This window comes from Carcharodon carcharias, chromosome 5 (genome assembly GCF_017639515.1).
Source record: "Carcharodon carcharias isolate sCarCar2 chromosome 5, sCarCar2.pri, whole genome shotgun sequence".
Taxonomy (NCBI): Eukaryota; Metazoa; Chordata; class Chondrichthyes; order Lamniformes; family Lamnidae; genus Carcharodon; species Carcharodon carcharias.
The window spans coordinates 148,485,582-148,512,741 of record NC_054471.1 but is presented as its reverse complement, the minus strand read 5'-3'; positions in this window follow the sequence as shown (position 1 = coordinate 148,512,741).

Below are 27,160 nucleotides of genomic sequence, written 5' to 3'. Positions count from 1 at the left end.
CTCAACACGACTGGGTGCACGCAAAGCAAAGAGACAGTGTTTCTCCTACACTCTGGGCCTTGTTAAATTAACTAAAGGGGCACTCAAGCACATCGAGTTGTGAAGTTGAACAGAGATTTGTCAAGAATATTAGAGCTGTAATAATATTATGTTGAAAATCATCTGTATAGAATACCAGACAAATTGTGGATTGATGGCATATTTAAACAGTATGTGGACCCTACTCTGTCACTCACAGGCAGGATTTTACCGACCCGTTTCGGTGGGGATGGGGCCGTAAAATGCGGCGAGACATTCTAAACCTCATTGGCTTTGGCGGGAATGTAAAATCCCGCTGCTGTAAAATTTTGCCCACAATTGGCAGAAGTTACAAGTGCATTCCCTCTGGTCAGGTTCATGAACTATTTACATGTGGTATCATGTGATGTTCCACCTTTAAATAAGTAAATATGAAAGAAATATATTTTATTTTGGCAACATCTGTTCAAACAAAGAAAATGTAGAGAAATTGAGGAGTGATTTTATGTTCATGCTTGGGAGAAAAACCACATTTCCACGGTGGAACTTGTGAAGATGTATATGCTCAGGATTAGTTGGGTTCAGTGTCTGAATGCCACTATTGAAGGAATTGACTTGGTTTGCAATTTTTGAATAATACTTTATGTTTCAATAAACTTGTCAATTTTGAGTGCTTTATTACTATGATGCTCATGCTTCCTTAAACTTATGTTTCTTTTTTGTGAAATCTAAATGCAGAAGAGAGGGAGAACAGCAATGGAGTATTACCTACTGCTTGTAAATAACCTCACAAGAAAGTGGGCTATCATAGTGCACCTGAGGATACGCCTATAATATAATATCCATTTAATGGGGGCGAAGATTACTTTGAAAGTACAGAAATGGTCTTAGGTGATTGACAGATTCTCACTGAATTGTTTGATGCCACCAATTGCCATTAAAGTCAGTTGTGACACTAAGAAAAGCTGTACTGAACTGAAATAATGGTACAAGAGAATCGTAACAATGCATACAGAATTTGCAAGAGATTTGGACCTGAATGAAGCTTTGAACAGGGTTCATATAAAGTATAGATAAAAAAGCTATTAACAAGCTTCTATCCTACATCCCATTTAATCGTTCATTCAGGAGTACAGTCTAAACAAAAACAAGAAGACACTTAACAAATACGTGCATTTTACACTGAAGGGATTAGTCTTTTCAATTGCATTCTGTCTCCGGGTAAAATTTGGCAGCACAGCGACTATATTTAGCATGCTCAGCATTAGAAAACAGATAACTGAGGGACATTTTATGCTTGGCTCAGGATTTTGAATTTAAATAATATGCATGGCTCACGATATTTAAACAAATGTTCATTTATCCAGTTACTTGTATTATAAAGAAAGCTCGACCACATTTATTAAACTGAAGGAGCTTAGGTATAAGCTGAGTTTTGTGGTGTGCAAACCAATATACTTTCCATTGCGTGTAAGATTAGACCATTTAAAAAAGATTTAATTTGTTATTGCTTTATAATGACAGCATTATGAGGTAGTTCAATTGAACTTCACACAAATTATTTACTCATTGCCATTTGTGGGAACTTGCTGTGCGCAAATTGAGGCAGCCTTTTACTACATTGCAATAGTGGCTGCAGTTAAAGGATACCTAATTGGCTGTTTAGCGTTTTGGTAGTTCTGAGGTTATGGATGGTGCTATATAAATGCAAGATTTTTTAGTTTGCAGAGTTCTATGAGAAACAACGATGGTAGCCAGTTACTTGTGTGTGCAAAAAAAATACCCTGTGTATCACGCATGATGAGCAAAAACCCATATGTCCTTATTGTGCTAAAATCACAGTGGAGAAAATTATTTAACAGCAATTATTGTAATGCTTGCTACTTTAAAAATAATAATTTTCAGTTATATCTTCTCCCCAAATTCAAAATAACAACTCAATCACATAACCAAGCTGAAACACCCAGCTAGACCTACATATAGGATGTGTAATGTTGATTATAATATTCTCAACACTCCTACCATAAGCAGATGATTATTACTGGTTCTTGAATGGCAGTCCCACATTACATGAGAGCTCTAAAGCTGGTTACTCATGACACTAAAAGGAAAGACAACATTATTTGCTGGTTATCAATTAAGCTAATGAGATATATTGATATGGGAATCATTTTAACACGTTAGGCACCTTTTTTTTAACCGTTTCTGAAAACACTTTTTTATCGAACTTCCTCATGTGATGCACCTCAATGCTGTAGGTCAGAATATAATAAAGCATCTGACTAATGGACCAATCAGAAACTTCCTATAAAAATTTTTCTCAACAGGTTGTGTGGGGCAAATGAGTTGCCACGAGTGCCCATTCAGGGGCCTACTTCTGTCAGCACAGTTTGATTCCAATCCAGACTGATCAAATGGAAGTCTCCCCACAAGACATCCTACAGCAAATAGGCTGGGGTTTGACTCAAACTGGTTTCAAGCTGACATGAACTCATAGCAGAAAACATGAGTTCATGTCAAGAAATCTATTTATATTTTGTCACAAAACAGCAAAGTCAGTTATAGGATGAATAATTTTGGAAACAGAGAATTCACATTGGTATGGTAGGATTACTATTCTGTAGTCAAACATCTTGGTCAGTTAGAGGGAGCTTTACTCTGCATCTGATTACATGCTGCTTGATCTGATATTGTTACTGATAGCACAGAATGTAAAATGCTCCTTTCACCACTGTGGCACACAAAAAACTTGAAAGAGAAAGGTAGAAAAATTGATACATGTAATCTGTAAGAGAGAATCAACTATGGTTTTTTCTTGCAACTTTTCCCATTGTTCGTTTTCATTACTAATAACAGCTTATAGTTTTTGCAGAAGGAAAATGTTATGAATTTTCACTCCCATTGCAGAGTTTCACCTGCTGCATGTGCGAATTCATAATATTTACCCGAGAGTGTGATCTTTATTTGTCATGTGCAGTGAATTAAATTCCAATATTATTATAACTCAAATTATGAGACACTACAGGAAAGAATAATTTCCCAAAAATGGAATTCAACTGCCTGAATGGACTTCAGGTGCATATATTAGAAAAAAATAGCAGGCTGTTTCAATGGTATATTCTAACTTGGGGTTCATGTACTACTGAGAACTTGCGAGGGTACATGTTATCAGAACCTTTTACTGTACCACCACCAGGCAATTCACTTCACCGGAGGGTGATGGGCTGAATGGCCTACTTCTGCACAACAATTCTCTATAAAGTGTACTTCAAGTTGTGTGTTCTGTGTACTGCATTCCAAGGTATTTATCCTCTATGTAACACACTTGAATGTTCATACCATCTTCTAAAAAAGAAAGAACGTTATTAGTGCCCTCAAGTTCCAGGATTTACTAAAATGCTTTGTAGACAATTACTTAGTTCTGAAGTATTGTCATTGTTTAGCAAACAGGGCAGAGAATTTGTACACAGCAAAACCTCACAAACAAGAAGTAAGATAAATGATCACTAAATCTGTTTTGATGCTGATGTTGAAGAGGTAAATATTGACCAGGCACCAGGAAAGCACTCAGCTCTCTTTTGAACAGTGTCATGAGAACTCGTGTTCACCTGAATGGGCAGCTGGAGCCTTGGCTTTGTAGCTCATCTGAAAAATGGCACTCCCTTGGCATTGCACTGAATTGTTAGCCATTAGCATTGGTTATGTGATCAAGTCCTGAATTGGAGTTTGACAGTTGATGACCTTGCGACTCATAACCAATCACACCGTCTACTGCTCCAAGCTGACGTTAAAAATGTGTTACTTTGTACGTAAAACTCTTCAAAATACATGCTATTCTGTATGTAATGTGCAGATACATCTGTGTCTATAATCCCGTCACCATCCCTATGATATCCTGTGTCCATGCCAGCAGAATTTAGCCATTTTAAACAACATACAGCACAGGTGTGATGCAAAATTTTATAGTTGCGATTCTTAAATACTGTAACTAATTAGGAGCTGATTGCACAGTGCAGTAGAACAGTATTACCTTGCTGCCCATCTTCCTCCATCCATCTCAAGGTGCATTTGTGAATTAAATTGAATTTATTAAAAATAGGTCTAATTCCTTTGATTGGGAGAGTTCATGTCCTTCATAAATATTATACTGTTATTTAATGCTCCTAATACACAAAAGTTCCATTAATCTTCTTTTAATTAGCAGAGGCCGTGGAAATATTACAATGTACCCTGATGTAACATTGGCCCTATTATTCTACTTAGGTTTGGAACCCCTGTTTCTGACCCTGATCACACACAAAAAACTACCTCTTACCTTCCTCTGATTTTTCTGGCCAATCTTCCCATAGAGAATCCTGCAGAATTCACTTGGCACAGGAAACCTTGAAGGAAGCAGCGGAGAGAATCTGCGCAGAAGACACACCCCTTTTTACAGCTCTAACTGCCGTATTCTGGCAAGTACCAGTTTAAGGCCTGGAATTTTGCTTCTGAGCGCAGAGTCACCACATTTCCTGGGTCCACAAACCCAACCCGGGAGAAAGTTACCTGGAACTTTGGATTTTGACTCTGGTGGAGGGGGGTGCAGGGTTGCTTGGGAGTCAGGCCAGGTGACCATGGAACAATTGCAGAGTATGCCAGGTACAGTGGTGGGCTGGGCAAAAGGCCTTTCTTGGTGCTCTGGCACTGTGTTGAAGTTTAGTGAAAAAAAAACAGAAAAAACATAAAACAGCCTTCCAGCCCTCACCCATAGACCCCCTTACCCCCTCACACACTCCCCATGCTAATCCATGCCACCTCATGTGCCTACCTATTCTCATGGCCCTCAAACCCTCCGTGCCAACCTGTGCCACTCTGCCCACCCACATAGGTGCCCTATGGCACCACGTACCATCCATGCCCATGCATGCCTCCACCTGACCTCATCCATTCCTCATACTGAGGGCCATGCCCTGCCAAGCCATGCACCCACCCACCCTTTTCCCTTACATCTATCATGCCAACTCACCCAGTACTCACAATAGGCAGCTCACATGCCACACGATGAGATCATATAAAAATGATCTATTGCAGACTTTATTTAAAAAACACACTCATTCATAAAAACCTATTTACTACAATTACATTCCTTCACCTACATTATCCCTTGTAGCAACAAATATTTCATTCAATTGTATAATGACTTATAACATTCAACATTGATTAGTCACACTTCAAAGAGTCCATAACCACTTGGATCTGTCAATCAAAATGTGAAATGGCAGACACCTTACTGTAATAATGGATGTTTGTGAAATCAGTCATGCAACGCTAATCCAGCAATGATACCCCTAAGATGTATATCAATAGACAGAGTGAAATAGCAAGCAATCTTTTTTTAACAATCAAGACAGTATTTTTTTCAAAGATTTAAGGGGAGGAGTTTTAAATATCTTGACAGCCCCCTTTGACAGTTTAACTTGCCACTTTTGACAGCTATTTTTGACAGTTTCAATGAGCTTCACAGTTCCAAGAGTTTATGCAATTTTGGCTCACATTCGTGCCTATGTTCAGCAATCCCAAAGTGTACCTGACCTTCCCAAAGGTCATCTGATCTCCCCCAAAGTGTCCTGGGACCATCTCCAAAGGAGCACCTTACTTCTCCAAAAGGTTATCCAATTAAATCCACTAAGTTTAGACTTGTTCCTGCCAGGTCTAACCTGTACCCATCAGGTCCAGACATCTCTTATACTAAAATCACACATGAGTGGAGGCAGCTGCTGATTTCTATGCGAAAATCCCTCAGCAAAACGCGCCTATGCAAATCCCAACCCCAGCCAATTCCCACCCTCGCAAAAATGGTAGGTACTCTGTTCAGGGATGGGACTTCCATATTCAGGCCTCTTCTACCACCTTCACTCTCCATCATGGTGAAAATCCAGGCCTAAATGGCCCAATGTTTCTCAGTGCGTTAGAATGTATGTGTGAATGGATAAATGGGAGAGTGAATGGGTGAATGTGTAGGTGTGTAAGTGGGTATGGTGGGTGTGGTAAGCAGGTAAGGGGGTCAGGTCAGTGAGGTAATTGGGTAAGAGAGTAGGGCGGCAGCTGGGTAGTGTGGCAGCTGGGTGAGGTGGAAACCTGGTATGGTGGAAACTAGGCACGGTGGAAGCTGGGTAGAGTGGTGAAGTCAGATCATGTTAAGTCAGGGGCAGAGTCCAGTGGGGAGATGGGTGTTTTGGGGGCAGTCAGAACAAGCTGGGAGAGTCGTTGGGGTCAGGGTGAAGCAAGGTGGCAGGGGCTAATCAGGGCAGTTTGGGAGGTTGACGGGTGGTCAGTGGGGGAGTCGGGTGGTAGGGTGTAGTCAGGGTGGGTTGGAGGGGAGTTGGTGGGGTCAAGGGATGTCTGATGGTGGGGGCTAGTCAGGTCAGGCCAGAGGGGAGTATCAGGGGGATTCAGTGGGAGCTTCGGGTGGTGGGGCATAGGTTGGTTTGGGGGGGAGTCGGGTGGTGGAAGATAGTCAGTTGAGTTGGGGGAGGAGTTGGGGGGGAAATCAGAGTGCCAGTAGGGCAGTCGGAAAGTCAAGGGGTCAGTGTATAGTTCCTCGGGAGTTAGACTACATTTTAATCTGTCTAACACTTCCTGGGTAACTGCCCAGGTAAGTTAGTCAGAACTGCCCCAAGTCTCTGACTCTAACTCTTACTCAGAGTTGGAGACTTTTTCAGAGGGTCCCAGGAAGCAGGGGAATTTCCCACTGGAAGTTTAAACTTCCCGGGCAATTCCCACAGAGTCAGTGCATTTGGACTTCCGAGGGGTCCTGTAGCACCTCGTGGGGGGACTAACTGTAGGCCAGAAGATCTGGGCCAATATAGCATAATGAAAACTCTTACTTCTGGAATGCACACTAACTAAGCCTATTTCACAACTTGCAACCATCAATGAACTTTACTGACACAATTGGCTAGAGCTCAGTAACTGTACCTTTCCAAAAATATCTTTGTTGTTGCTATGACTACTCCTGTTGTGAGGTAGTGAGATTGATTTATTTGACCTGTTTAAATTTGACTTATCTAAAGGGGAAACAATTAGAAACTTTAGAATTAGCAACATTTATAGCACAGAAAGAGGCCATTCTGCCATTGTGTCTATGTAGGCCAATATAAGAGCTTTCTAGTCTGAATCCATCATCCAGCTCTTGATCCATAGCCTTATAGGGTACAGCACATGAAGTTCCTATCCAAGTATTTTTTAAATATCATGAGGGACACTGCCTCTACCATCTTTTCAGGCAGTGAGTTCAGACCCACACCACCCTCTGGGTGAAAAATTACTCCTCAATCCCCTCGAAACCACCTACAAATTATTTTAATTCTATGCCCCAGCTAGTTATGACCTCCCTGCTAACAGAAAAACGTGCTACCTACCCACTATCTAGGATCTTCATAATTTTATACATTTCAATTAAATTTCATCTCTACTTCAAAGAAAACAACCATCTATCCAACCTTTCCTCATAACTAAAATTCTCAATTTCTGGGAACAACCTCATAAATCTTCTTTGTATCCTCTCTAGTGCAATTATATCCTTCCTGCAATGTGATGATCTGAACAATACGCAGTACTCTAGCTGCAGTCTAACTAATGTTTTATACAGTCCAGCATAACATCTCTGTTCTTATACTCTATGCCTCAGCAAATAAAGGCAAGTATCCCATTTGCCTTCTTAACCACCTTATCTCCCTGTCCTGCTGTGTCCAGGGATCTGTGGACATGCACTCTAAGGTCCCTCTGCCCCTCTTTACTTCCCAACATCTTCCCATTTATTGTATGTTCCCTTGCTTTGTTTGTCTTCCCCAAATGCATTTCCTCACATTCATCCAGATTAAATTTAATTTGCAGTTTTACTACCCACCTGACCAGTTCATTGATACCTTCTTGCATTCTACAGCCTTCTTTCTCACTATCAACCACACAACTAATTGTTGTATCACCTACAATCTTCTTAATTAAGGCTCTTACATTTAATATAAATTATTGAGATATACCATGAGCAGCAATGAACCAGTATTGAGCCCTGTGGAAACCCAATGTAAACAGTGGAATTCAATTACCAAATTATTTTGGATTGTGAAATGTTTATCCTTATTTTGTCTTGCTGATGAAACTATAGCGTGACTGGGCCTAAACCATCTGTTACGAATGTATAATAATTTTTATAATATTATTCTGGTTTATTGTAAAGTATGTTATGGGCGTGAGTGTGGATGGTTCTGTCTGTGTGATTTAATTACATTGGAGTCAAGCTTGAAATTATCAGAAGAAGTTGGGTGTAGAAATGTACTTGAAATGCTAACGAGTAAACATGGATGCTGTCTTAGCATCTAAGGTGTGAAGGAAATTAGCATTTTTAGATAAGTGAAGTTGTTTGGATTTCAAAGGGATGTTAGGCTGTTTACAACTAGCTGGATAAGCAAAGCCAAGCAGTGTGTTTATTTTTCCCAAGGTTTACGGACAATATTGGCAACATGCAAGTTTTTATATTATGGGAACAGTACATTTCTAAAGAGATATGGAACAATGGAATTTACAGATTAAAGAGAGAAAAATAAATATAAAGGAGATTGAAAGGCTATGTTGAGGGGCCATGTAAGATCTAAGAGGACTGTGTGAAACAGCCTTTAGGAAGCCTCCAGTGACTTGTGCATAATTCTGCTTTGTCTAGTAACTAATGTTGGAAACAAGTTTTAGGAATTCCACTGTCAAATGGGTATGGTGGTAACTTGCTGGCTGGCTTTTTAAATTTAAGATCTATTTTGGGCTGTTGTCTCAGAGGGGGTGTGTAATTTAGAGTCAGTTTAATTAGGAACTTTAAGATTTTTTAAGTAATTGTAGTCTTATGTACATACTAGAAATATTTTCTTTTATTAATAAATGTTTTAATTTAATTTTTCAAAATCTCTAAGGGTCTTAGTGGACTCATTGCTTCTTAATTTGGCGCACACATCTTCTCATAATAAATACACATTGCAAAACAGCTTTGGCCAAGATGTTTCCCTAATGGATTTGGTCCACATGGTACACATCATCTGCTATGTCATAACACACCCTGTTGCTTAAAAGTTCTAAAAATCTACATAAAAATTAAAATTGATCAGAAAGCATACATTTTGCTCGTTCTGTGAATCAGAGAGCTGGTTAATTGTGAAATCTTCTTCAGATAACATACACATCAGGATAAAACACTAGCAAAAGATAACTAATAGCTTTAAAAGAGTCGTCATGCATCAAAAAAACTGACAACTTGAGAGTAGCACTGAATATCAACCAATTAGACAGGAAAACAAATAATTACATGGGATAGGATTGTTCGCCCGATGTACAGGCACGCGCCTGAGTGTAAATTAGCACACGATGATGTCAGCAAGCATCTCAACATCATTCCGCACTCGCGTGATACTTTGGCTGGCGCACATGTGCGAGAGTCAGCAGCACATCTGCCAACAATTAAGAGGCCTATTAAGGCCATTACTGTACTAATTAACCTGGATTTTTCACTGCCCATCCAATGTTACAATTGGTGGACAGGTGAATTGGCCAGGTGGCCTTTGGATGTTTGAGAAAACCTCATCCAAAGGCAGGATGAGGTTTCCGATATTAATTAAGAAAAATAAAAATGCTTGGGCATAAATTTTTGTAATCTATATGTTTAGGTGAGTGAGTCCAATGCTTGGACATTTTTTTTTTGCAATTTAAAATCTTGATTCGATGGTTTCAAATTCTTCAGCTCCCTGAGGCAGCTTTCTGCCTTCAGGGAGCTTTCATTGTGCACTCCCCTGTGCCTGCACTGACTTCATCGTTCACCTTCCTCCTGCTCCCACCCAAGTAGTGCTGAGCTTCTCAGTGCACCTTTCATGTTGGCTGGCCATTAATTGGCCAGCCAGCGTGAAGTTGTGGTTGGGGGCCGATCGCGGGCGGAGGGCCGTTTCCTGGCAGCTCCCAGGCACGCCCTTCCAATGACCTCAAGATTCAGCTCATGCTTTTTGTAACCAAAGCTGTAAGTATGCATAACATCCCTTCATGGACTGAATTTTGTTCATAGATACTGGCACACAGGTTCCAAAATTCTGTCAGTGTAAAAGGTAAGTACACAAAGATCAATTTACATTTTAAATGGCTCAACAGCCCTGTCTCCAAGCGCAAATATGCGCCTTGCAAACCAGGGATATCCAGTCACACAAAATCAGAGTACTACAGATGCTGGAATATTGAAATAGAAACAGAAAATAATAGAAATACTCAGCAGATCTAACAGCATCCATGGAGAGAGAAACAGAGTTAACATTTCAGGTCTGTGGCCTTTCACCAGAACACAGGAAATTTCACAGACATGAAATATTGGGCTGGATTTTCATTCTATAGGTGGATAGTAGGAGTTGGAGAATTTCCTGACTTGGTCCACCCGCCTTGGGAGAAAGAGCCTGTAAAGGCGAGATTTTCATTCTGTGGGGTGGGGGGTTACAGGTGCATGCTGAAGTCAGGTCTGCCACCCCATGAAACATTGTGGAAGCATGCCGAGTGCCAAGGTGGGCTGGTTAAAAAGCCCACCTCAGTGCTCTGGGACTTCGCCCGAGTTGCAAAAAAAAAACAATGAAACAAAAAAGCCCCTCCAGCCCTCACCTCTCACACTGCTCACACATTCCCCCTGCGCTCGCCATGCCAACTCATGCCACCTCATGCCCCCACCCACCCCCAATGGCCCATCATGCCCTCCATGACAAGCTATGCCCCTCCACCCATAATGGTGTAGTCTCATTATGCATTCTTGGCTGAAAGCCCAGACATCCATTAGTCTGTTGAAACAGCTATGCCTAAGGGAAAATATGGCTTGATTTGACAGCTTTCTCTTAGGTATATTTCTCAATTGCTCATAGTTTATTTACGCAAGATAAAGACGTGGAATTTGCTTGCATTTTCTGCTATTGATACTTTATAGGACGGGTTGATCAACACTTTTATAGGGCTGAAGTAAAACCAGGTTTTTATAAAAAGGTTATGAATAAATTACTTTTTAAAGCTTTTTCACACATGACATTGTTACTATATGATTGATTTGTTCTGTGGAGAGTATAGACTGAGTAAATGGACACTGAAGTGCCGTAGGTTGGCATGAGAGCATGCAGAGCCATTTTTTTTATTCATTCATGGGATATGGGCATCGCTGGTTGGGTCAGCATTTATTGCCCATCCCTAATTGCCCTTGAGAAGCCTTTTTGAACCGCTGCAGTCTATGTGGTGTAGGTACACCCATGGTGCTGTTAGGGAGGGACTTCCAGGATTTTGACCCAGTGACAGTGAAGGAACAGCGATATATTTCCAAGTCAGGATGATGTGTGGCTTGGAGGGGAACTTCCAGGTGGTGATGTTCCCATGTGTCTGCTGCCCTTGTCCTTCCAGATGATAGCGTTCATGAGTTTGGAAGGTGCTATCGAAAGACGCTTGATGACTTCCTGCAGTGCATCTTATATATGGTACACATTGCTGCTACTGTGCAATAGTGGTGGAGGGAGTGAATGTTTGTGGATGGGGTGCCAGTCAAGTGGGCTGCTTTGTCCTGGATGGTGTCAAGCTTCTTGATGTTGGGGGAGCTGCACTCATCCAGGCAAGTATTCCATCACACTCCTGACTTGTGCCTTGTAGATAGTGGACAGGCTTCGAGGAGTCAGGAGATGAGTTAGTTGCTGCAGTTCAGCTTCTGGTCAATGGTAACACCCAGGATGTTGCTAACGGTGAATTCAGTGTTGGCAATGCCACTGAATGTCAAGGGGCGACAGTTAGATTCTCTCTTGTTGGAGATGGTCATTGCTTGGTACTTGTGTTTTTTTATTCATTCATGGGATATGGGCATCGCTGGCTAGGCCAGCATTTATTGCCACCAAACTGCCCTTGTTCTGAGGGCATTTAAGAGTCAATCACATTGCTGTGGGTTTGGAGTCACATGTAGGCCAGACCGGGTTGGCAGATTTCCTTCCCTAAAGGGTATTAGCAAACCAGATGGGTTTTGATAACATTTGGCAATGGTTCATGGTCATCATCAGACTTTTAATTCCAGATATTTATTAATTTCAAATTTCACCATCTGCCATGGTGGGATTTGAACCACCATCCCCAGAGCATTACCCTGGGTCTCTGCAATACTAGTCAATGACGATGACAATACCAGCACGCCACCCCTTGTGTGGCACAAATGTTACTTACCACTTGTCTGCCCAAGCCTGGATATTGTCCAGGTCTTGCTGCATTTGGACATGGACTGCTTCAGTATCTGAGGAGTTGCGAATGGTGCTGAATATTGTGCATTCATCAGTTAATATCCCCACTTCTGATCTTATGATGGAAGGAAGGTTATTCATGAAGTAGCTGAAGATGGTTGGGCCTCTGAGGAACTCCTACAGTGATGTCCTGGAACTGAGATGATTGACCTTCAATGACCACAACCACCTTCCTTTGTGCTAGGTATGATTCCAACCAGAGATAAGTTTTCCCCCGATTCCCATTGATTCCAGTTTTGGCAGGGCTCCTTAATGCTACACTTGGTCAAATGTGGCCTTGATGTCAAGGGAAGTCACTCACATCTCATCCGTGGAGTTCAGCTCTTTTGTCCATGTTTGAACCAAGGCTGTCAAGAGGTCAGGAGCTGAGTGACCCTGGCAGAACCCAAACTGAGTCTCAGTGAGCAGGTTATTGTTAAGCAAGTGCTGCTTGATAACACTGTTGATGACTCCTTTCAACAGTTGGATTGGGTGGAGGGGTGTAGGTTGGCATGGGGAGCAAGGGTAACCATTGGGGGTGGGTGGAGGGGTATAGGTTGGCATGTGGGGCACAGATAAGAACTTTGAACTCACCTTTCAAAAGGTTCCCTCATCCAGACTATGATTCATGACACCTCTGAGGCACCGCGAACATAGACTCATTGAAAAGCTGGCCTTACTCCACAATATTTGCAGAAGGCTAGGAGATCCCTTTCCCCGCAATGGCACCAGCCAGATTGGGAATGCAGGGTGCGCGCTCATGACCTGCACCAGTTCACACCATTATCTCACCTTGATGAAAATTGGGAGTGCTGGGAATGGGGCCAGGAATCCTGAAATTGGAACCTGGTGGCCATCTTTAAAGTCAGCATGATTCTGTGAAAATCCAGCCCATCTGTTTCTCTTTCCACAGATGCTCTCAGACCTGTTGAGGATCTACAATTGCGCTTGGACTACAACCATCATAAAAACATGGCAGCACATTGAAACAAAACAGAAATATAACAGCTAAAGGTTTTTAATTTTATGAATATCAAAGAGGCTTTGCGTCAGCTCTCAAGATGTGGCTGCTGCCTTCCTAGAGTTTAGGGATTAGGCCTTCTCTTTGTGGAGTGTAAAGTGGTTTGTATACCTTTATTCTTTTTTGAAAGGTTTATGGTTTTTAAACACATAACATACAGACTAAATCTTTTTATATGGTAGAATCTGTACGTACAATTTAAAACTTGCTATGGAATTGGATTAGACTCAAGGGTGAAGAAACTCACATTTTGATATGATAATTTTGATTTGTACCATCAACCCTACTATACGCACAAAAGATATGTTGCAGAAATTTTGAAATACACTTCGATGAATCTCCCATTTCAAAAACAGTTTACATCCCTAATGACAAATGGAAACATAATTATGTGCTATAAGGGAATTAAGGACTTAGAAAGATTAACAGCATTCACTGTAAAGTGAGAGGTCTCTGCTTTAACTCTGTGAGTGCTGGAAGACTGGGCTGGATTTTAACAGCCCTTTGGAGACAGGCTGAGAAGTGGGAAGTCTAGTAAGATGGTGCAGGAAGACAGCAGGTGGTGCAGCATCTTGTCAACAACAGGAAAGGTGGAAGATGGCCCTCGTGCCTGTACCCCAATTGAGCCACTTAAGTGGCCAGTTAAGGTCCTCTTCCTTCCTTCACTAGCATTTCACCAGCACTTGGCCGGGGTGGAGGTTGGGCGGTGTTCCTCTGTCACTTGGGGGACCACCAAGTAAACCCTAGCAGCCTCCCGATAGGCTCAGGTGGGGGGGCTGCTTCTTTTTCAGGCACTCTCCGGACACTCTTTGGTGCATTGAAGGGCCCTCTGGTGGCAATGGCCATCCCTGCAGCAATGGCGTCACATATTGTCTGTGACACTCTTCCCCCACACTCCCCCCTCCGACCCCCCACCAACCCCCCCTCCCCCCACCCCACTCTGGTTCCCAATTCACTGGGTTCTGCCTGACTGCCCCCTGACCTCACTTACCTGAAGGCCAGGGCGCACGGCCGTCAACGTGCCCTCATCTTCCAGGTGCAGCCCCAACAGTGGCCATCGGTTTTGGTGGCGCTGCTGAGATTGCTGAGCTGCCAGCCCTTGGATTGATTGGCAGCTCCTGGGGACTCGCACTTGTCCTCAAGAGGGTTGGCAACTCTGGCAGCAGCCACTTACTTTGTTGGCACTGACAAGATGCAGCCCTGGGTCCTGCAGCCACCAACGTAGGTTGGCCCCCACCATTGGACCCAATGGCGACCACAAAATCCAAACTCTTGCGTGCACAACAGAAATTCTGTTTTTAACAAGGTAACCTCCCCTATAACAACCCAGAAAACCTGCTGAAGATCAAATGAACAAAAAGTGAGCCTCCATTCAAATGTGATTTTCCTTATCCTTCCACTAATGCACCTTATAAGACAGAATAAAAGAGGGCAAGATGGTGAGCTGGATAATTACACTATCCTCTCTTCCTAGAATTGGACTGTGAATCCAGCCCCAAGCCTTCTCTATCTGTTTCTGTAAGGGTCTTACAGTAATTAGTTCGGCCAATCGCAACTTAGGCCCAGTGGCATATATTATAAAACTAGCCCCAGTTTGGAATAGGTTGAAAATCTCTCAAAGAGCCTAGAAATCATTGGAAGAATGCTTAACATTCTTATGGCAGTCCTCTGCTTGCTATCGCAACAGTGGCATTAAACTGTTTATTTTAAATGCATTAACACTTCACTGCTTTATAAACAATCATTCTTGTACTAATAGGTACAGCACTAATTTTTGAAATGGCTGCAAATTTCTTGTCTCATGCTCGGCAATGGATCTTAAAGGAGGTGGGATTTCTGGTCACCCTTTTCCACCATTGTTGAACTGTTAAGGACCAATGAGAACAAGTTTGGCTTCAGTTGTGATGGTACCATACTTGATCAGTCTACCAACAGGCTCGGAGATAAAGTATGGCTTCTGCTTGAGCTACTGAGGTTTGTAGAACCAAATGAATGTTATCCCAGACCTACAGGAGAAAAAAATTAAAAGAGCATGATCAAAATCTCTTTTTAAAAAAGGGCATGGGGTGATGACCCACCTCCCCCCTCTTAAAAGGGGAATTTTTACAACAAAAAATCCAGCTTATATACTTCTGTGGCATGTTCTGTTTGTCCATCTTACATTACAATGATGTGTCTTGTGTTGAAAATGTCACAGTTAAATCTTCATGAGGGTAGCTTGACCCTTCTTCCTCAAAACATTGGCCGGGATTTTCTGTGCCTGCTGACATTGAGCATGTTCAGTGGCTTGAGTGGACAATATGGCAAGAAGGCCAAAAATTGGTTTTGTGACATCATGAAACCAGTTTGCGATCGTCCGCTCAGCCTGTCGATGGTGGGCCATGTTTCCCACCATCAAATGTCGAGGACCTCATTGTGATACACCTGCATATCATTATAAGGCCAACCTGCCGGATACACCACCATCCCCACCTACCACTGGATTGTCTGCCCATGGGAAAACACGCTGACTGGTTTCACAACAGCAGATATAAGGCATGCACTTGGCAAGTTGCACTTAGCTCAGGACTTCAAGGTTTGCCTATCTTGCTTCGGTCAGCACTCACAGTCATCAGCGCCAGGCTTCACAGACAGCACCACATCACTTTCAGGGGGTCTCACGGCAGGTCTCTACCTACCAGGTCAGCCACATGTGGTGGCTTTTCAATGGCTGCAGGGCAAGGTCTTGCTTGGGGAAGGGGGAGAAATGGCCTCGGGCAAGGGAAGAAGCTGCAGGACATGGGCTGTACTGGAGAAGGAGGGTATCCCAGGGTATGTGTTGGGGGGGGCACATGCTGATCTGTGCGAGTGGCCTCAAGATGGTGAGGGCTGAGGAGGCAGTCTCCAGAAGAGATGAGGCCAGGTGGTGATGTGAGGGTATGTGTGTGTGAGAATGGGTGGTGATGTCCCTTGAGCTGGCAGTGAGTGAGATGCCATTGAATGTGTGAAGGGCTTGAGTGTGAGAGTTTAAAGTGATAAGATAGTTGCCATACCCTGGCTGCACAGATGAGATCATTCATTCTCTATCTGCATTGGATGACCAACCTCTTCTGTGCAGCATTGGCACTGATCACCACTGCCATTGCCTACCAAGCCGGAGTGGTAATGTAGCTGCCCCTTCTGTGGCCAGAGTGGGGATAGAGGACATCACAGCGGGCCTCCATGGCATCCAAAAGGCGCTCAAGGGCTACGGTCTTCTTGTCTTTTGTGGCCATGTCTTCCTTGCTGCAGACGTGGGCTGGAAGCACTAAGTGCGGCTGTACTTTAAATGCAGTGCCTGGTGATTAAGTGGTGAGATGCCGGCATGGCAGGTAAATTAGAGCCTGCCCGCCATTGAAATGGTATGTATCCCTGGTATGCATAATTACTGCAGCAGGTTTGGGACGATATGGCGTGAAAAGCTGCCATTGCAGCCGACGGGTAAAATGTCATTTTCCCCATCAGCTGCAGGACTTCGTGCAAATCTGGGCCGATTCTGCCCATTGTTTCACAAAGCCATGGGGACGCCGCATTAATGGTGCACAAGATCTGTCCAAGTGAGGCTCATTGACTTTCTTGCTCAACTCAGCAATCCACCTGCCCTTCAACCTGCCAACAGGTAGCAGCAGCACCTCAGGAAATTCTTCAAAAGATATTGGAGAATCAAATAAAAAAGCATGGCAAAACAGAAGAGTTTAAGGAAAGGGAGAAGAGTGGACTTTGGAGAGAAGACAAGAGAGGATAACAAAGCGAATGAGTGGAATAGGCAAGAAACAGAGTGGTTGGGGGAGAGAGAGGGAAAGAGAGAAATGGAGAGGGAAGGGAGTGGGAGAGAGAAATAGAAGGGGAATACAAAACTATAGCACAACATATAGCATTCACTGTTGTATCTATTCCAAAATGCTGCTAAATGAAACAATATTTTCATCTGAGGAATGCATATTGGAGGCCGCCCATCCCCTAGGTTAGGAAATAAATTAAACAGAATGTCATAGGCTACTGGAGCTTTTACTGCTGGTGCAGGGGCCTACCAAAATTGGAGAGACAGAAACAAAGTAAAACCTATAATCTGATTACACGGTTTTGTGTTGGTGCTGATAGATCACAAGAATTCTTAAATTGTTGTAAGTACTTCTGATGTAATAATAAAAGACCTAAGCCTGCAAGTTCCAAGCAGATGCCCAGAACATTCTAATGACCCTGTCGGCATGACAAAAATAGCAGCTGAACAAACCAGCAGGCAGCTCTGAAGGAGAGTTATACGCACTTGAAACGTTCACTCTGTTTCTCTCTCCACAGGTGCTGTCAGACCTGCTGAGTTTTCCCAGCATTTTATGTTGTTATTTCAGATTTTCAGCATCTGCAGTGTTTTGCTTTTACTTCAGTAGGCAGGAATTCTGCCCACTGCACTTTAAAAGGGCTCACTGAATGCCCAGCTCCTACTTTTTTAAAACAACTCCTGTCAGCTGCTTCAAGCAGTGAATTAGGATAGGAACAAAATTATTTCTAATTTTTGAGAGCCGCACAGCCTGTGTGCACACTTCCTTTTCCTTGAAATCAACATTTTTCACTCTCTGCTGTAGTCATCAGTGTTTTCTTTTAAATGACATCAGCTAACCACTAGTTATTGATTTATCTTGGTGATGCCTTGCACTCTGGGCCTTGGCCCTTAATATAGGCTCCTCAATTTAAAAGAGAGATTCGCATCTTCCCAAATTTCCCTCCTATTATCACTGAACACAGTACACAATACTCGGCCACACAATATATTCTGATACACTGCATCTTATGCTAATGAAAAGGTTAACTAGATCTTGAGATTTTTTTTGATACAAGGACTTATCAGTACATCAAAGAGCTGCATACCTTTACAGGAAAGGAGTGCACATGACTGGAATATTTTTCAAACTCATCTACTCATCCAGCTAAATTAAATATGTGCATGAGGCCAGTGCTCCCACAGCATAAATTTCCACACATCCCATTTGTCTGCATATCACCCTTCAGAGAAATCAGAGTTAACAGCAGCTCCTTGGGTTTGCATAAAGCAAACAAAATTAGATTCGCTTTGCCGAATCAAAGCTCACAAGGGATACTGGGTCTCTCTCACAGGGACAAATTACTTCAAACAACCCCTTTGTACTGACCAAATCAAAAAATACAGGTCTATAAACAATCTTGGAACCCCAAACATAGTAATTAATAATTAAACTTGTCCCTTGGCCTCTCTTCTGCTGTGTTAGAGATCAATTTATAATATTGGCATTCACTTTTAAGTAGCAAGGGACTATATTTTCCTCTTTTGTCTAAAAATTAGTTAAATACCTACTTGCATTATCACACATGCCCTGTGAACAAAATGGTGGAAGCATGCAGTTTTGCCAATATGCAATTTCATCATGTGGGAATGATAACATGCAACCAATGGTGATGCACCTGTCATGACCCTTTCAACATTTCTCAACTAGTTAACAAGCAGCTTAAACAGCCTATGTGTCAAAAAGTTTAATAAACCAGCTGTGCAGTGTGCAACATCTTTATGAAATGACTATGAGGCAAGTTCAAAAAACATATTTTCCTCATGATGCCCAGAATGCACTTGTCTACTGTCTCACTGTCTGAAATGGCAGCAACGTTTTGCTGCAGAAACGTGTCCTTGTCCCCTTCTCTCCCTTCTCCTGGCCGAAGGAGGAAACAACTGTGACATCGTGCCACAGGGATTGTGAACACTGTGTCTACAAGGATCTGATATAAACTACACATGAAGTTGCTTGATTCATGAAACAGCACAAAATAAGACATTAATGTAAGAAAGCAGCATAAGATGTATATAGAATTGAAGCCAATTTATAGCCATTAATGATAGATGCAAAAAAATTCTGTATTGGCACAGGTACATTTTTTCAGTGATGCAGCAATGAAGTGTGGAATCTTCAAATAGCAAACTTGTGGAAATTACATAATAAGTGGTCTGACGGCAATGAGAATGCAATGCAGGAGGGAAATTTGCATAGTCAAATCACCTTGCTTTACATAAAGTGCTCTTAAACTTAAAACTAAACTTTTGCATAACTACATCTCCAGGTACCCACAAATGCACAGGCATGTAGAAAGAAAAGGGTCATTTTACAGCTCTTAAAATTAAAGATGTCTAATTTTTTTGGCCTTTTTTTTAAGCTCCTGAAATATTTAGCCTTTTATTCATTAAACCATTTAGGAAACCAATTTTGTTTCTTTTACAGGTCATCATTAAAGGCAAAGTAAAAAGAAAGACTTGCATTTAGTTTTTTTTATTCATTCATGGGATGTGGGCTTCATTCACTGGGCCAACATTTATTGCCCATCCCTAGTTGCCCTTGAGAAGGAGGTGGTGAGTTGCCTTCTTGAACTGCTGCAGTCCATGTGGTGTAGGTACACCCACGGTGCTGTTAGGCAGGGAGTTCCAGGATTTTAACCCAGCGACAATGAAGGAACAGTGATGTATTTCCAAGTCAGGATGGTGAGTGACTTGGAGGGGAAATTCCAGGTGGTGGTGTTCCCATCTATCTGCTGCCCTTGTCCTTCTTGATGGTAGTGGTCGTGGGTTTGGAAGGTGCTGTCTAAAGAGCCTTGGTGAATTGCTGCAGTGCATCTTGTGGATGGTTCACACTGCTGCTACTGTTGGCACCTTCACACTGCTGCTACTGTTGGCACTTTCACACTGCTGCTACTATTGGCACTTTTTGCGATGTCAGGACATCGCAAAGTGCTTTACAGGCAATAAAGTACTTTATTGAAGTGCACTCAATGCTGTCATTTAGGAAGAATAACAGTCAGTCAGCACAAAGTAAGGTCTCAGAAACAGGATAAGTAACCAGAGAATCTGTTTCAGAAATGTTGGTTGAGAGATAAATATTGATCAGGAGACAGGGGACAACTTTCCTGCTCTTCTTCAAATAGCAACATGGGATCTTATGTGTTCACCTGAGATGAAAACTGTACTCAAAGGTTAACGTCTCATCCAAAAAATGTCAGTTTAGGCTTCTCAGAAAGATATTTATCCCCAGAAGGTGTTTTCCAAAACTTTAGAGAACTCCTCAATTAAAAAAAATATATATTTTAGCATAAATAGCTAGCATGACAGACTGTGGTAGTTTCATGTATATAGATAATTAAAATGTCATTGAGAGGTACAAAAAAAATCAAAACGGCTAACAGAATGTTGACCTTTTTAATCTAGAGAATTACAACGCAAGGGATGAGAAACAATGGGCTGAATTTTCCCAGAATTGCACAAAGTGCAGCAGCGGGCAGCTAAAATGGAGTCCTACCCGCTGACGAAAATGGCGGGTTTTCACGCCATATTATCCCGAGCCCGCCTCAGTTATTCACTCCCATCATACATGCCGCTTCCATGGCGGGCGTGCTGTCATTCGCCCACCCGCCATCACCCCGCTGTTGCATCATGCCGGCTGCCATCTTTGAAAGGTAGCCGCCAGCAAAGTGCTCATTGCCACTAGCTCACCACCACTGCCCGGGAGACATGGCCAGCAAAGGAAAAAGACTGCAGCCCCGCGCTTCAACGACAGGTCCCTCAAATGACTTCTGGATGCCGTGGAGGCCCATCGGGATGTGCTCTACCCCTGCTCTGGCCACAGGATGGGCAGCAAAGTTACTTACCCGGCTTGGGAGGCGGTGGCAGCAGTGGTCAGCGCAACTGCCCTGCAGAGGAGGACAGCCACCCAGTGCCGCAAAAGGATGAATGATCTCCTCCATTCCACCAGGGTAAGTCACTCTTTTCATCACTCCTGACTCACACACTCACAAACCCATCATACATCCACAGGGCTTTCACTCACTGCCAGTCCAAGGAACATCATTATTCACTATTTCACACACAGCTTCATTGTCCTCATCTCATCCATGGAACCAGTCACCGCCCACACAGGCTAGGCATACTTATCACCTGGCCCAGCAGGTGTCATGATACACTCTCCCCATCTCTATCCATGCAGGACAAACGAGCTAACAACAGGAGGGAAAGGTTGCAGATGGTGGAAGGATGCTGGAGATCAAAGTTCTGACAGAATTTGAAAACAGAGCCATCCAACTGGCCGGTGAAGACCGGGACTGGTCATGTGCTGACAGCGAGGTCGGCGCTGCACTACCAAGTGAGGATCCAGCAATGCAGCATCCACCAGACAACCATGCTGTGAGTGATGTGTCCTCTTTCACAGGCCACTGCCATGCACTAATTATTTCTCCTTGCTTTCGCAGGCAGATCTGTGAAACAGCCGACAGAGTCCAGACCCAGGGCTTCCAATCAAGCTCCCAAGGAGCCTCTAAAGAGGAATCGGAAGGTACCTTCCCTGAAATCCTGTCACAGTGCTCACCCACAGCACAGAGACACACACCTCAGTGGTACCTAGCTTTACGGTAGCCTCGGGATCACAATCTGGTGACCACATCACACTTTCTGATCCACAGCAGGCGGAGGCAGGGACTTCCCAGGTCCCTGGCACTCGGGGGACTGCTGGAGGCCAGAGCATTGGTGAATCTGAGTGAGATGTTGAGCCTCTGGACTCGGTCATGTCACAGTTGCTGGAGCTGCAAAGGCAAGCTCGGGAACATCAGGAAGGGATGTCTGCTGCACTCCTCAGATTGCAAGGCACGATGGAGGAGTCTTCAGGCTGAGGTGATAGCACCAGCATTGCAATGCACTGAGGTCAACACTGGTAGGATGGCAGGCGCCATGGAGACCTTGGTCCAGGATGTCACTCCTGCACTGCTGCGCAGGCTCAACTCCATCACTGACACCACAGCTGGCCTCCAACAGTGTGCACATGAGAGGGGTGCTGGGCAGCTCAATCTCACTCCAGCTACCCCTTCCGCTCACAAGGTCAGCCAGGGGTCCTTGGGCACCCATAGGGAGGAGGATCAGCAGGTGTACGCTCCGGGGCATCCAGGTGACTCTGAGAGTGTCCAGCCCATCCTACTCCCCTCTTCCTGTGGCCTCAGCAGCTCCAGCTCCACAGGCCAAAGAGGGTGCCACTGCCACACAGCAGGACCCCAAAAGCAGGCCGGGGCCCTCCAAGTCTTGGCCCTCCAGAGGACGCCCGCCAAGTCATCACAGACAAGGTGTCATAGTCAGCAGGCTGCCTCCACCTCCGCGGTGGATGTCCAGGGAGCACCAAGATATAGCGGCAGGGTTAGGAAAGCTAAATAAAAGTAGTTGTGCAGCCTGGGAATGGGTGTTGATCACTTGTACATAATGTTCACTTTTGTCAATAAACTCCGAAGAATGTCTCCCTTTTTACAGCTCCTTGTTCTGATGAGCAGTGTTCTTGTCAATCAGATGTGAAAACTTGCTGCTTAATATAAAAGGCAGCTGTCTCAGTCCAGGGCCTCTTCCCTGAGCTCTATGCGGCCTTCAGACCACAGTGATGGTCCAGCCTCACACTCCCTAGAAACATTACTGATGCCTGCACTTCAGCAGCGCTGGTCATTGCTGCCAGAATGTAGTGGACAGGAGCCACATAGTTCTCTCGTACTCTCTGTGTGCTCTCAGCAACTTTAAGGTGGAGCTGGCCCCTATCACACCAGCATCTGCGACCAGTGATGCTGTGCGCCAGCTCCTGAAGGGCTGAGGTGCTGAAGGCTTACACAGCGTCAAATGCATCTAAAATTTCATGGTTGCATCTCTGAGATGGCCCTGATCATGGAGCACAAGCGAGCTGCCCTCAGCCAGACAGGAGTCAAACATTCTCAGGGGCTACGTGAAGATCTATGGATTGTCCTCACTGCATGCCATCATCATTCTCCTGCAATCAAGCGACTATTAGTGCCTCAACTGCATTTCCATGACAGGAGAATTCTCACAGAGGATATTGGCACTCCCATAAGCCAGACTGGGTCAAACGTTAACAATTGTGATGTGACGAACTATAGGAACACTTCACTGCATGTCGTCATCATCGTCCACAAATCTGGCAGCTATGAGGGCCTCCTGAGTACCCCTGCCTTGCCAAGCCAGTGCAAGAGCCTCATCCCCATCATTATCACCACCGAGGACTCCCTCAACCTCATCTTCCAGCTCCTCCATCTCCTCCTCAGCCAGCAACTCTCCCCGACAGAGCATCAGGTTATAAAGGGCGCAGCAGACAACGATGATGCATGACATCCTCTGTGGACTGTATTGGAGGGCTCCATCAGACCGGTGCAGGCACTGGAACCTCACCTTCAGCATCCCAATGGCCTGCTCCACCAAGTTGCGAGATGCTGCACAAGCTTCATTATAGCGTCGCTCTGCTGCAGCCTGAGGCTGCCACATGGGTGTCATCAGCCATGGCTTCTGCGGGTAGCCCTTGTCTGCAAGGAGTCATCCCTACAGCTTCTGTGGACCCTGGAAGACTGCAGGGATCTGCAAGCAATTCAGGATGTAGGTGTTGTGCACACTCCCTGGAAACCATGCGCACGCTTACATGTGCGAACACCTACAGGATGTGTTTCTGGTGGTTGCATACCAGCTGCATGTTCAGCGAGTGGAAACCCTTGCAGTTGATGAAGTCCACCATGTGTAGCGATGGACGCTGAGTGCTACATGAGTGCAGTCAATCGCACTCTGCACCTGTGGGAATCCTGAGATCAGGGCGATTCCAATGGCCCTTGCATCCTGGCTGTCCCGATCCTGGGCAAAATGCACAAAGCTGTGTGCCATGGAGAAGATGGCATCCGTGACCTCATGGATGCATTTGTGGGTGGCAGATTGTGAAATCCCACAGAGGTCACCTGTGGAGCCCTGAACCGAGCCACTGGCATAGAAACTGAGTGCCACGATCACTTTCATAGCCACTGGCCTCCATGTCCCTTTGACACCAAGTCATGCAGTAAGTGGTTATCACGGCTGTACTTAGCACCTTTCCTGGCCCTGTGTGACCACCCTTTAACACTTCCCAGAGAGTGCTAGTCACCCCTCGGATGGCTGCATAGCTGTGTGGGGGTGACATGGGGGAGGCAGGGCCCAGCTGGGATGCTGAGATTGCAGGTGGCTGTGAGCGCCTCCAGCAGTGATTGCTACATGGCCAGTGTTGGCAAGGAGATTGTACAACGTGTGCAGTCCAACTGCTCCACAGTCCAGTAAAGTGGTGGCGGATTCAAAGCCTGTGCCGAGTGAGTGAGAAGGGACTGGGGGCGGGGTGTGGGTGTAAGGTATGGAGCGCTTGGTGGTCCCTTGGTGCCTCCACGATGCTTGCAAGGGTGAGCAGGCTAGGAGCCTGACCCCAATCATATCACTGTGGCTGCATCTGATCTGTCTCAGTTGCAGAGGCATGGTCAGTTCATACAGGTGTCCCTAATGCATGGCCACTTCCCTCACTTAGCCTGATCCCCACCTTGATTGCCTGTGCACAGGATGCAGTACCTGACTGCCACCCCACCCCCACCAACAACGGTTGCCTTCGAGGCTGGCCAGCACTTAACCCCGGACACCGCGCCCCCCCCCCCCCCACCAGCAGTCACCTCCAGGGCCAGGCACCAGTTGCTCTTGCCCCCCCCTCAGTGCCCCTGAGCCCTGTAAACAACAGGCGAGCTGTGGAGAAAGCTGCTGCTCACTCACCTCAGTCCCCGCAAAGTGAAGGCCACCGAGTGCACATTGCCTGCGTGCTGTTGTGAAATACAATGTGGGCAGACGATACAGCGGGGTTCCAAGAGCCTGGTGGGTGGTCTTTTAATTATATGCTCATGTACTACAATTAGCTCCCCGCTGACCGATGGCGGGAAACGCGGCCCACCATTGGTGGGTTGGGTGGACAATTGCGACCTGCCTTCACGCCTTCGTGAAGAAGGCCGTGCCATATTTTCTGCGCATGCCACCTATCATGCCCGCCGCCAGCCGGTTTGGTGAATTCCGCCCTCTGCTTTAGCAATGCAGAGCCCTGGTTAGACCATGCCTGGAATAGTGTGAGCTGTTCTTGGCATCACACGTTAGGAAGGGTTATATTGGCCTTGGAGGGAATGAGGCATAGATTTGCTCGAATTATACCTGGACGCTCTGAGGGGAGATATTCCTTAAAATTTAAAAGATTAAGAGGCGATTTAATCAGAATTTTCTAGATAAGCCGTAGGGTAGACAGAGAGAAACTATTTCCACTCTTTGAGAAATCTGGGAGGAGGGGACATAGTCTAAAAATTAGAGCCAGGACTTTCAGGAGTGAAGCGAGGAAACGTTTCTATATGCAAAGTTTGGAACTCTCTTCCATAAATAGCAGTTGAGGTGGAATCAATTGTTCATGTTAAATCTGAAATTAATAGAATTCTCGACCAGTCAGGCAGCACCTGTGGAGAGTTAAAGAGTTTTCAGCTCATAGACCTTTTCACCAGAATTCTTACAGTTAACTCTGCTTCTCTCTCCACAGTTGCCTGATTTGTTATTTACTTACAGCATTTTCTGGGGGTTTTTTCAGATTTTCAGCATCCGCAGTGTTGTGCTTTTGTGTTGATAGATTCCTGCTAGTTAAAAGTATTAAGGGATTAAAGCAGAAAACATTCTATTAACTAAAGATATTAAGGTCACAGAACAGACTCGAAGGGCTAAATAGCCAACGCTGTCCCTATATTTTTAATGATACTCAGATAAACCTAGGGGTTTTCACTTCCTGTGTGAACAAAGGATTCAGTCGTTCATGTGGGACATTTGCAAATTGAACACTGGCGTTTATGAAAGCATTACTTTCTATTGTTACACATCATGGTGATGTCACATGCAAGTGAAAGAATGCCCCAAACAGCATCTTCTGAGTATTAGGATTCTAAAAAAACAGTTCCACAATTCTACTTCACATCTTTGCAGCTCTGATGATGCTTCTGTGACATGCTTTGCTCCTGGATGTCTTGCCCTCTTCTCCATCACAAAACATTCACATCCTAGACATAGGCAAGGAAACCTTCTGCTGATTACCATTTACCGCATACCCGCGCACCCACCCCCCAACCTCCCCACCCCACCTCCCCCCCTCCACCCCCCCCACCCCCGACACCCCCACCATCAGCTCAGTGCAATCAACACTCCTCCTTGTTGAACACCACTTGGAGGGAGCACTGAGGGTGGCAAGGGCACAGAATGTACTCTGGGTGGAGGACTTCAATGTCCATCACCAGAGTGGCAGGAGGCAACCATGACTGACTGAACTGGTTGAATCCTAAAGGAGACATGGCTGCCAGACTTGATTTGTGGCAGATGGTGCGAGAACCAACAAGAGGGAAAATTTTACTTGATCTCGACCTCACCAATCTACCTGTCACAAATGCATCTGCCCAAGACATTATATGTAGGATTGACCACTGCACAGTCAATGTGGAGACGAAGCCCCATCTTCACATTGAGGATACTACCGCTAAGTGGGATAGAGTTCAAACAGATCTTGCAACTCAAAACTGGGCATCCATGAGGTGCTGTGGGCCATCAGCAGCAGCAGCATAGTATACAACACAATGTGTAACCTCATGGCCTGGCATATACCCCACTGTACCATTACCATCAAGCTGGGGATCAACCCTGGTTCAATGAAAAGTGCAGGTGGGAACATCAGGAACATCACCAGGCATGCCTAAAAATGAAATATCAACCTGGTGAAGTTAAAACACTGGTTCACAGCTGCCAGTGTATGCAGCATGCAGTAGACAGGGCTAAGCAATCCCACAATCAATGGATCAGATCTAAACTCTGCAGTCATGTCACACCACATCTGAAATGGTGCTGGACAATGAAACAACTCACTGGAGGAGGAGAATCCACAAATACCCCATCATGAATGATGGGGAAGCCCAGCACATCAGTGCAAAA